At 39.8% G+C, this 12,160-nt stretch overlaps 1 protein-coding gene and 1 non-coding gene across 12 annotated transcripts in view; both read right to left on the bottom strand.

Moving 5' to 3' along the window:
• The window catches only part of LRMDA (leucine rich melanocyte differentiation associated), a 1,041,237-nt gene that overhangs the window by 164,635 nt on the left and 864,442 nt on the right, over positions 1-12,160 (bottom strand). The gene's annotated exons all lie outside the window — the stretch shown is intronic.
• Positions 8,132-8,237, bottom strand: LOC111557156. Its single transcript, XR_002737015.1, has one exon. It is a non-coding gene; the product is annotated as a U6 spliceosomal RNA (small nuclear RNA).

Here is a 12,160-nt window from a genome sequence, read left to right as displayed (position 1 = left end):
AAACAAAATCCTGTGTACAAGCATCTCTTTTGGCATAAATCACAAGGCCAATTATCATTTTTTTTCTTCTTCCCCCCCCCCCCCCCCCCCCACTGGCACAAAATCTAAGAAAAGCATCAAGGGACAAATGATTTGCAGTCTATTTAACATCATGGTTATTTTTATGAGACCTCATTATTGCTCTTTACCCTAAATTATAGGTACCTTCTTGGCTCCATTTCCCCCTCTTGTGCAAGCCCCAGAAGAGTGTGTTTTCTTTTCTATATTTCTAAATGATCTTCAATACTTCATCAATCAGACATTCAACAACTCATAGGTGATGTGTTGGACCAAAGCTAAGATCTGTGAAAAACAGTAGTTACTGCCAGAACTTTGTGCCTATCTTATGCCAGTGGAGTTATTTCCAAGCCTGTTTTTACTAAACATTCCTTGAAGGGAAAGACTTTCCCTTTACATGCCCTAATCCAGTTTCTAGGAAATGAAAAAGTGTTGTTGAGTTGAATTAACTACAACCCTAAAAAGATGGTCATGTTGCCATTATCTTTTTTTAAGACAAAGCACACTGAACCTCCAAAAGGTGAAATGGCCTTCCCAAAGTCATAGAGATAGCTAAGACAAAGTCAGAACTTGAATCCAGACCCCCTGAATTCCAGTGTCTGTGTGCTGATATTACAATCCCTATCTTTGGGAACTCCTTCCATAGAATGTTTCCTGTAAGCTCAATGCAACATAGCTATGGTCATTTTGTTTACTTAACCCAATGAATAAAAAACTTCTGTTTTTAAGAAACAGAACTGAAACTTTGTTCATGGAGAAAAGTTGTTTATACCAACAAATGAATAATAAAGAGAGAGGGGAGAGGGAAAATAAGGAACAAGTGAAAAAAGGAAGGAAGGAAGGAAGGAAGGAAGGAAGGAAGGAAGGAAGGGAGGAAGGAAGGAAAAGACAAAGAAAGAAAAAGCGGGGTGGTAGAGATAAAGAGTAAGCAAAACCATTCCACGTCATCAAGTCATGTTATCAAACTGAGTTTCAACCTGCCTTTCCAGTTTTACTCACCACCACTACTCCTTACTCATCCTATGCTCCCATTAAACTGGTCTATACTAAACTGGCTATACTGAGGATAAAGAACAAAAAAAAATTGTATATTGATCTTCTATCCTGCAACCTGCTAAATTCACTTATTACCTCTAGTGCTTATCATAAATTCTACTGTATTTTCAATATAAATGATCATTTCATCTATGAACAAAGACAGTTTTTTTTATTTTTCCTTCCCAGCCTAGATGCCTTTTCTTTCTTTTTTTTTTCTTGCCTTACTACACTAAAACCTTCAGTGCAATGCCAAGAAGTAGCAAACGTGTAGTTGTACATTTTTTTTAACAACACAAATGATTATTTTTCAGGCATTGGGTAAAGCCTAGGTAAGTTAAAGGTGAGTAAGAATCAGTCCCAAACTTAAGGATGTCATGACCTGGGGGAAAACCTCTTTTTACTGGTAGGAGAGACAACCAAATAAAGCTGGAAAGATAAACCAGGACAGGTCCTTGAATAATAAAAGTGACAAGAGCAGCAAAAGGAGCCTTAATATTTACAGAAGCATTGATATGGGCTAGGCTCTGTTCAAAATTTCTAATATGTATTAACTCATTTGACTCGTCCATCTTATCTCCATTTTATAGGTAGGGAATAAGAGACACACACTATCTCCACTTTATAGGTAGGGAATAAGAGAAGATAAGTGACCTATGTCCTGAGAGCCAGTGTTCTTAAGTGCTAGACTAAATTGCCTTTGGTTATCACGTCTTCATTAACAGGTATTGAGTGTCCACTCTTTGCTAATTACTATGTCACTTTCAATTACTTTAATTATCACAATAATCTTGTTTTATAAAGGAAGGAATTGAAGTTCAGAGACTTTAAGTGACCTGTCCAAGGTCACCCCACTAGCACAAGACTCAAACCTTGGTGTTCTCACTCTAAATTCAATATCCTTTCCACTACCCTCTGATTCCTCTTCAAATAGCTAAAATTTATATAGTACTTTGCAGCTTACAAAACTCATGACCACATTTATGCCTTAAATGGCACTTAAAGGAATTGAGATTTTATTCACTAGGCAAAGGAGAACCTTGGTCAGTTTTTCAGAGAAAAACTGGTAAAAGAGAAAAAAGGTATTTCTGGAAGGCTAGGGCAGCATTGTGCTAGATAGATTTGCCAGGGCAAGTGTATAAGCAAAGGTGTCAGGAGACGCTGTAACTCTCAAAAGGATCCACACTCACCTCTGAACCTATGAGTCGTTCCCTCCAAACTCACTTTGCCAGTCAAGAGAAGTCCTGTTTTAAATAATGTTCCTGGAGGGAACTCTCTGAAGAGCAGAGATAATAAAAGTATTTCTTATGTCACTTCTTCCTGCATTTAACTTTCAGGAATATTTTTGTTAACTGAGAAGAGCACACCAAGGAACCATTATCACTGATACAAGGAGAAAACGGACGGTAGATTTCCTCAGCCACGTCCTGTCAGTGTCAACAATTTAACTAAACATATAATAGTCATAACCTCATCAGTGTTAAATTTTCTAGGTTTCTGGCACATATCTCTTCATCTCCCTCATTAAGTTTATAGAGTGTTCTTTGGTACATTTGCTCAGTATTAGGATTTCAGTTTCAACTGGCACATATTAGAATCAGACAGAGGAATGATTTTTTCTGCCGTAAGTAGTTAGCAGAATATGAGAACATATGAAATGGACCAATGCCCAAAGCCAGGTACTTGGCAAATAACAGCAAATGGATTTGACCCCATCCATCACAATCTTGCCCCATTCACCAGGGGTGGGTCTAACACAGGTAGGCCAACCAAGCCCAAGATATGAACAGTTACTTTGTTTTCATTATCTTCCTTGCTGTTTGCCATGCACACTATTCCTTGCTCAGGGACTGCCCCTCATTTGGAAATGGAGTCTGGAGATCCTCATGATTACACTCCCACCTGGATGGTTACTCCAAACAAACTTTCAAACCCTAATCTATCCCAATCCCCCTTCATTTTAGCCTAATTTTAACATGTTAACATTCTGTGCTCAACGAGGGCAGACACAAATGATTGCTAGGATTTCATTCAGGCAAATATTTAAGTGATAGCAAGCTTGAGGTGATTTTATTTCCACGGGTATCTGCATTTTAAAAAGCAGTACCCAGAGTCAGGAATGCCTTAGCCTATAGATAGATGAAGTTCAACTGTAAAGATGGGGCACCATGGAGTTTCAGGGTGGCAGTTCTTCCAGCATCCATCAAAAATGCCCTGGCAGAACCAGCTAAACCCCTATCAGCATACTTTTACCTCAAGTTTCCATCTGTCATGTAGGGATATAACCCTGACCTCACAGGATTATTATAATATGGGGACATAGTATGACCTCACAAGATTCTTGTGGGGATAAAACAACGTGGCTAGTAATTGGCCAATTGGTTTATAGCTCAGAAAACTATCAATTACTATGCAGAAGTGAGAGGTTTCTAGTGACTTCTGAGTTTTGCCTTTTATATAGGGAACCCACTTATCTACCTCCATTGGGGTCTAAAGAGATGAGAAATTTCCTGTGTAGTGAAACTATTTCAGTCAGGTAGGATTCTAACTTCCACCTCCACTACTTGTTGGGCTCAACTACAGATTAGTTATCCTAGCTCTAGTTTCTCAACCACCCACAAAAATATAGTCCCTATTTCTTGGATGGGCTGAAGAGAAACCACTTTTACCAATAGCAGCAGAGGTCATTTGGTACCTACTCACCAAGTTGTCATACCAATACCGTGTAACCCAATAACTGAGTCAAGAACGTGCTTCAAGAAGAAAGATAAAACTTGTCACTATTTCACTTTGAGTAAGACCTCCACTCCCAACCATAGGAAATCTTTATTTATTTATCTATTTTTATCTAAAGTGGGTTTCATAGCCTTTCAAAGGCTGCTGTCTTCCTCTCGGGGTATTAAGGCATAGTCTATACTTTCTTTCACTACTTTGCATTCTTAGTGTCCTTACAATATTAGAAGTCTACTTGACTATACAAGTAAATAAATTCTAGATATTTGGTGAACATTAAATTATGGGGAAATGAGGATTTCATAAGTTCTGATCAAAGTGTCACAGAAGGATGGATAGTACTGAAGAATACCTGGGACATTCACTTTATTTTACAGAGTGGGGAACTAAGGCCCTACCTTAAAGCTAAATGCTGGAGTTATGAGGCAAATCTGAAATGCCAATCTGTAGACGGTGTATCTATTCTACCACATAGTGCCCATTCCCCTCTGTTGTGCATGCCATCAGCACTAATGCAATCAGGAAGTGCCCTTTCTTATAACTACCTTGTCTTGTCATTGTTCCCTAGGAAATAATAAATGTCTCATATCCCACCCATATGTTAGTCTTCTTCCTCCTTTCCCATGGTTTTCTCATATTTCCTCCTCAGGTTTCAGGTCAGTTCTGTGAACTAACAGGCCTTTAACTCAACACTTTTGCAATGACCAATTGAATTGATGAGTAAATGGCTGCTCAAGTACCTGTCACCAACACTGCTGTGGTCTGTTAGTGGAGATGCCAATGTTCTCTGTCATAAGATACAACCACACAATGACACTGGGGAAAATGGGGGTGTGGAGAACAGCTCTATGAGTCATCTTCAGGGTGTTCTATGGCCTACAGCCAGTGTGCATGGGCTGAGAGAGGAGAGACAAGGGACCTCACCATGGGGATGGGAAGAATGCTGCCCTTTGACAATGCATCTCTGTGGTGGTGAGGCTGATGACAGCACACAGAGCATACAACTCTGGCTAGATACCAAACATCTGGGCTCGAAACCAAGCAACCAAGTTGTTCAAATCAAAGAAAACCTAATCAACAAATATTTTCAATGCCTACTATGCGCATTCAGACAGCTGTGGTTAGAATGGATGACATTTGAGTCTTACTCAAGTACCCAAAATTCCACTGCTCTCTGTTCCAGATGCCTGTTCTTATATTAATCAAATATTCATGTTTTGAATTGAGCATCTGTTGGCATATGTTGATGTACAGACAAAACCAAAAGTAATGAATTATTTCTCCAGTACATTAATGGTACTCTTTTCAAGCTCCCTAGAGTAAGTCTGGGGACAGCTTACCTCAAGCCACCAGCCATTTCTAAGATATCTGTCCCTCTTGCTAATGCCTGCTCTATCAGAATGCAGAGAAGTTAGGAGGGCCATGCTCCCTCCCATAGCTGCAGGGAGATATTCAGGTGAGGACACCACCAGAGGCAACATCTTTCTGAAATCACTGGTTGCCTCTAGGCTCCAAAGCACTCAATGCCAGGAGGGAACCCTGTGCATAATTTGGCATCTGTGGTGCTCCGAGAACAAAGGATATAATATCTCTTTGTTTCTGGACATCCTAAAGTTAAAACGACACCTTGGCTGACAATTATGATTCTACATTCTTTTATAAATCATGTTTTTTTCTAAAAGAACTTAAGCGGGTGAATGAACATCCAGTTGCCTCTTTTCTGGCATTTCTCCTATGAGGAATGCCAGGGCCTTTACTAATATTACCACCAAGTATTGCAGTCATGAAATGAATAAAGCCAAGGGATTTGCTTTTAGCTCGCTTTAGGCCATTTACTGTTTTCATTCTTCAATAAGAAGAAACAGCCACTGAGGTGAAGATGGGAAGACCTCTCCATATGTGATGGCGGTCTCCGATTTTTCAATGTCCCCTAGCTGTTGTCAAATAGGCTTTGTACACACTTCAGTTAATACAATCACACTTGTCTTACTGGTTTGACAATGACTTCTAAGCTCCTCAGAGTTATCAGGTTCTTCCAGAGGCCTCACTGTCTCCCGCCCCCACCATGGCAATATGACACTGAGGACAAGGGGCTGCACAATAATTATGACAAGGAGTTTCTGAACAAAGAAGGAAGGAACCACTAAAGCCAGGCTTGCTCACAGCATTCCCAAAGGAAATTAGAGGTGATAGAATCACCCTGATTCTATCTGCACCCTGAGCTTTGTGACTCCCTTCTTAAACGTACGAAATCAAAAACTCTATTGGTCACTTCCCTTTTAAACTTACCCTGAACACTGAGCTACTCAAGAAAAGTACATTAAAAAGTGCTTTTGTCAGGTACTTCAGCTTTAAACCTCTGTTCCTTCCCTCAGTACATGAATAAGTGGGGACAACCTATAGGAAAACTGAAAATTCCCATATCCAGGGACTATGCTGTTCTAGACAGTACTGTGGATGAATTAGAAAAAAGATGCCCATTGGGTGGATGCACCTACTGACACATAGCTTGACGAGTGGAGCCTGAGTCAGATTTTGATTCTGCTGACTCACCTCCTTGATTTATGGAAATCTGGTAGTGCTTTCTCACCCTTAAACCCAAAATCTAAATCAGACTCTAAGTGGTCTATCTCCTCTCTTCTGAGCTCTGCCTGGTCCTCCTTACTATATAAAATCCCCCAGGCTCTATTCAAGAAGAAAGCTTCCAAAACAGCTTCATCAACAACAAAAGTTCCAACTTAAAAGTCCAAACTCCTTTTATAATCTCAACCCCATTCCGAGCCCAAGTAATAACCTCAGAGAGGAGAAAGTGTTTGGGAGAAGGGTGGAGAGTATCCATCCATACCTCCTCTTGCCTCTGTCTACACTAACTTTGTTGCTTGCACTCTCAACCTTGTTCTACCTTTCTTCTATGTCACTCTTTACTACACTAGTTCTCCACTAACTCAACTTTTCTGTTACCAACTTTGCTTGTCTGCCCCCAAATGGAAAGACAAAATTCCAAAGCCACAGTGCTTATACTCTCCCCATGCCAACTCCTCTGTGGAATTTTGTAACCCAAAGATGACCCTAGCCTACATGCTGGAATGTCTTTACCATCGAAGAACTATTTCTGCAAAAAATTTTGATGTTGTCATTTTCATTTAAAAAATAAGATGATAAAACACACACACAAGCCATTATTAGTAAAATGCCTGCAGATGATGGAGAGGAATGCATATCAATATATACACATGCATATAGATGAACGAGTGAGCACATGTGTATATGCCTACCCATGGAGGCCAAGACGAACCTTTCAACTGAAGAGCGTGATTAAATACTAAGGAAAATGACAGGAATCAAAAGTGATTTCAAATTTCTTCTAGCTTTTCCCTCCACTACTCACTCCAGAGTAAAAAAAGAGAAAAGAAAAAGAAAAAAATGAAAGTTTTCTCAGAATTCCATTTAAATTTGATACCTAAATTAGCTTCAAAAAGCAGTCACATGGGTGACAGATATGCAGGGGTTACTAAGCAGAGGTCTCATTGTGGTATGAGAATGATTGCTAGCTAGTAAGGGGGGATTTTCTAGTCCTCTTCTGGTATTGCTTAGCTAAATAAACTCTGACACCTCTGCCCCTCAGTGCTTGATATCTTAGATTCTTTCCAGTGTTTACTAGTGTTCTGTGGTTATATTACTTAAAAGTTATGTGGATATTTAGAATAATGACTACCATGTCCATGATAACCACCAATGCCACCACCCTTATCATCCTGACTTCTTTTCTTTCTAGAACAATTTAAAGTTGCCCAGTTACACCTGTACCTTAAGAGATGAACAAAAAATTGATTTCTCCTGTTTGCAAGGAAGAATAGAGATAGAGTTTTTAGTGACTTAGCCAATATATGTGGGTGGTGCTGATTTCAAACTTCACAAATGCCAAAGAGCCCAGTGCAAGACTGTTTCAAACTCTACTGATGGAAGACCCTTCTAATTGGTTTTCCACAGTAGCTGTCAAGGGTAATAATGGAAATTCCAAGAAAAACTTGATCTTCAGAGAGCTTGGGCTCTGCTTATGGTCCTGAGTTTGAGCCAGGAGCAGGCTTTTCAAATGCTATTCCAAATACTCCCTAACCTAACAATTTGGGATGACATTCAGTGCTAACTCAGTGTGTCTTCCATTTCATGACAAGCATGCATGCAACTGTTTATACTGCATATAATTTATGACGTTGGACATGTCATTCTTTCCTCTACACAAAAAATTAAAGTCAGCTTCTCAACCCAAAGATATCTTGGATAAGAAGAAGGTCTATCTTTTTTTTTTAACATAGAATGTTTCATGAATTTGCATGCCATCCTTGCACAGGAGCCATGCTAATCTTCTCTGTATAGTCCTATTTTAGGATATATGCTGCTGAAGCAAGCATGAGGTCTATTTGAGAGACAGAATGATAAGTGGTAAAAATCACAGGTTTTGGAATCACACAGAACAGCAATAACTTTAAATATCTACGTTAAGAGAGGGTAGCACCTGAGAATACCCAGACATGTTTTGTTTGTATGGATTATTCTTCCCCTACCCCATTGGATACAGTTGTTGGCACATAGATGTACTCAATAAATATTTATTGAACTAAATTAATTCATTCTCATATTGAACAAATTTACTTTCACTTAAAGGAGACTCCATAATCTTTAAGTAATCGGATACTGTGCTCTTTGCTATTTCTTTAAGGTAGAGTTCTGGGTTTGAGATACTGATGTCTTCATCCCACTTCATCCATAAAGCTTCCCTGACAACCTCAGTCTCCCCTACTCTCTTTTTTTCTGACTCCCTGTTATACTTATTCCAGGTTCCACTCACTTTGGCACATACATGATACCTTATCTTGCCATGTAAAATGTGTTTCATAAACACATCATCCTTCCTAAGAGCCTGTAAGTTCTTCAAGGGCAAAGGCCATGTTTGACATTTATTTTGTATGTCCCACAGCACACAACATAATATAGAGCCTGTAGCAGGCTCTGAACAAGTACCTGTTAAATTGAGTTGCATTTTAAGGACAGCATTCCATCACCAGTGATGATTTTTGTTTAGAGAATTATCAAAAGGCTGTATTCACCACTCATTTCACCCAAATTAAGCCCATGGGTCTCTACACTTGAAGTGCTAGTTGGGAAGCAGAGGCTCAGAAAGCAGCTGCTTACTTTCAACAAAGAAGAGATTGCATTTCAGCAATGGACTGCAGAATTTCACCTATTCGTCACTAGTGACTCCTGGCCAAACCCTTTGGTGTTATCAGGAATAAAAAGTAACCAAGAGACATGTCAAATATCAATTTCCAATTACTTTTCTGTAACACATTTCAGCCACTTGGGAAAACTCCCAAGAGATCTGTTGCCCCTTATCAGCTAAGATCAGGCTTACCTTTCAAACAGGTAACACTCGGCAGCACCCTGTACAGCCTCAATATTATAATGTCCTTCTCGGACACTCAGATTCTCTTGTGAAGTCTTCAATATTGGCTTACACTGTCACCGGAGATCTGGCCCAAATGCGGAAGGCCCCAGATATTATACCCTGAACCACAGGCACTGGAGTGAGATGAGAATAACTCTAACACCTGTGGTGAACTACTGTCACTAAGGTTACTAAAGCTTAATTTGCATCCAGATGTTGAATGTGGGGCACAAAGACTCATGCAGGACTTTTGCACTGTCAACTCCAGCCAAAGGGGAAAGAAATAAGAGTCTCTAAAGTCTTAACTTTGATACTCAAAACACAGAACAGCATTTCTACCCTCCAGATCACAGAAAGCAGGCCGCAAACTAATTGAAAAAATCTTTGGTATTAGGGATGTTAAAACTGAGGATCTGCAAAAAACCAGAAATCACATGTCCCCTTTATTACAAAGTAATGGGAAAGAATTTGGAAAAACCAGGAAACATCTCTGGGTTCATAAATCAGCCCAGTTGGAGGAAAACGCAAATGGCCAGCACCTGGAATGAGCCTTCATCTGGAGCGGGACAGCAGTCTAGGCTGTGCACTGTGATTAATGGCTTGAGTGAAAGGTCTCAGTTGAGGCTGAACAATTAACTTGTTCTCTCCACATCTCAGAACTCTCCACAGCATAACTATGTCTTCCCTGATTGTGCATATTTCCTAAAATGCAAGCCAGTCTGGGAAGCTTCGAACATGTCATCAGACTGTTTCTGACAGTCGGGAGAGCCCTGGTGTTTGACAGGACTACTTTCATCAAATCGTCTGTGTTGACTCTGCATGCATGTCTCAACCTTTCAGTTCTTTTTCAAGCTTAAGAACCATCTTAAATGAGGCAATGGCATTGGCCTCGATCTGTCGAAGAAAAAAAAAAAAAAACAGTCCACAGCTCAGAGGATTGCAAATGGACAGCATATGGCCTGGCTTGTTTCTGGTCATTCCCAAAAAAGTTCTTAGGGAATTGAATGTCCGTGAGATTAATGGTTCCCTCCTGTCCTGTCTTTATCCTTTGGAATAGGTTTCTCTAATCTCTTTCAGACCCTCTAAAGCATTTACATCAAACCAATCATTCCTCCTAAATCTACAACCAAGACTCTGATAAGACCTACCAGAACCTAAGGAACTCTCCAAAGCTTCTTCCCTTTCTCCTAGAAGTCAATTTTTAGATGGAAAAGAGGTACCCCCAGAACCTCATTTTGCAAGTAGAAGTACCCAAGGAATCTCTTTTCCTCATTTCCAAGTTGTAATCAATTCTGCCTCATCTTCTTTTGTGACAAATGGATATACCAAAAGTGGATATCGTCCCACACATAGCAGGCCCCACACAATTACTTTTTTCAGTGAAGGCATCCTGTCTCCAGAAACATCAAAAACAACAATAGTATCAACATGGATGATGATGATAATAATAATAGAAGCAGGAGCAACACCAACAATAATATGTATGTAAGTATTTACTATGGGCCAGGAACTCTTTGAAATACTTCATTTATATCAACTCATATGATCCTCACAAAAACACTGCTAAGATAAGTGTTACTGTTAGACCCATTTTACAGAGTTAGAAGAGTTAAGTAACTTGCTAAAGGCCAAAAAGCCAGTAAGTGGCAAATCTAAGATAGAAACACAGGTCTCAGACTTAAGTTCTTCATACTATCCTATAAGATCCTATACTGCAACTAGGCTCTCTAGAGGTATTGGGCCCCACCCACGATTGCTGATGAGATTAGAGAAGCAACCGTTCTAGCATAGCACCCACTTAGGCATCAGGCTTGGTGAGTCCTGTTTCTGCTACCCCACGTGTAACCTCAAATGAGTTTGAGCCTCTGAGCCTTAGCTGTCCTCATCTGTAAAATCACTGATACTAAACCTGTCTTATAAAGTTTTTGTAAGAATTGGTGAGATAATGCATATGCAGGACCCAGCACAGTGCCTAGAACTGGTAGTTGCTTAATAATCATAGCTATGGTTATTACTAATCCGATTAGCTAATACTAACTAAAGCAACTGAAGAAGATGAGGCAGAAATGATCACAACTTGGAATGTAGATATGAAAAGGCAGACCAGTGTGGGGACCCCTAAGAGACTAGAATACTCAGATACTAAAAAGTACTGGTGAGAGATGGCTACCTTCCTGGTCTGACCCAATCTACAAAGCCTGTAGGTTAGCTTACCTCCATGAAAGAAAAAAATCTAATTTTAAAAATTTGCTACATTGAGGAAAAACAAAAAGATGTCCAGACTGGGAGAATTCAAATATTCTCCCTGAAATTCCTGGTGAAAAAGCAAGACAGTGAGGCATCCTTCACAGCCTCATGTGGCTGCTCCAGCATCGAGCTTGGAGTTGCATCCTTCATTCTGCATTTCCTACATGCTCTTGCCGACCCCTGACACATCACATTCTTTGCATCAATAAGGACTGCTGCCAGAACACACTAAATTGCCTTTGACTACATTTAACTGATCTAGTATTTTTTTATGATTCTTTCTTGTTGTACCATTTTTCACTTTTGACTTTATAATTCTCTGCTGACTTTAAATAAAGCATTGCCAGACTACCCAAGGTGGTTTTTAATAGAGATTTAGGGGTGAGGTGGTGCTGTGGTTTGGATTCAGATTCTACTCCAGCAACAAGGGGAAATTAACTAGATGGTTTCATCTCAAGTGCCCATTTATACTCGGAATGGACAGAGAGTTTATCTTCTTCCAAGTCTTGTAATCATGACACTACAAAGTGATTTTCAAGAAATTAAAAATTAGGTAGCAATAGCTTCTCCACCACAAAACCACTACACAGTGTCCCTGTAAGCCCAGATGAGTGGGATATACAAAGACAGCAGGGAATCACT

Source organism: Felis catus, chromosome D2 (assembly GCF_018350175.1).
Source record: "Felis catus isolate Fca126 chromosome D2, F.catus_Fca126_mat1.0, whole genome shotgun sequence".
NCBI lineage: Eukaryota > Metazoa > Chordata > Mammalia > Carnivora > Felidae > Felis > Felis catus.
This window is presented reverse-complemented; position numbering and strand designations above follow the sequence as displayed.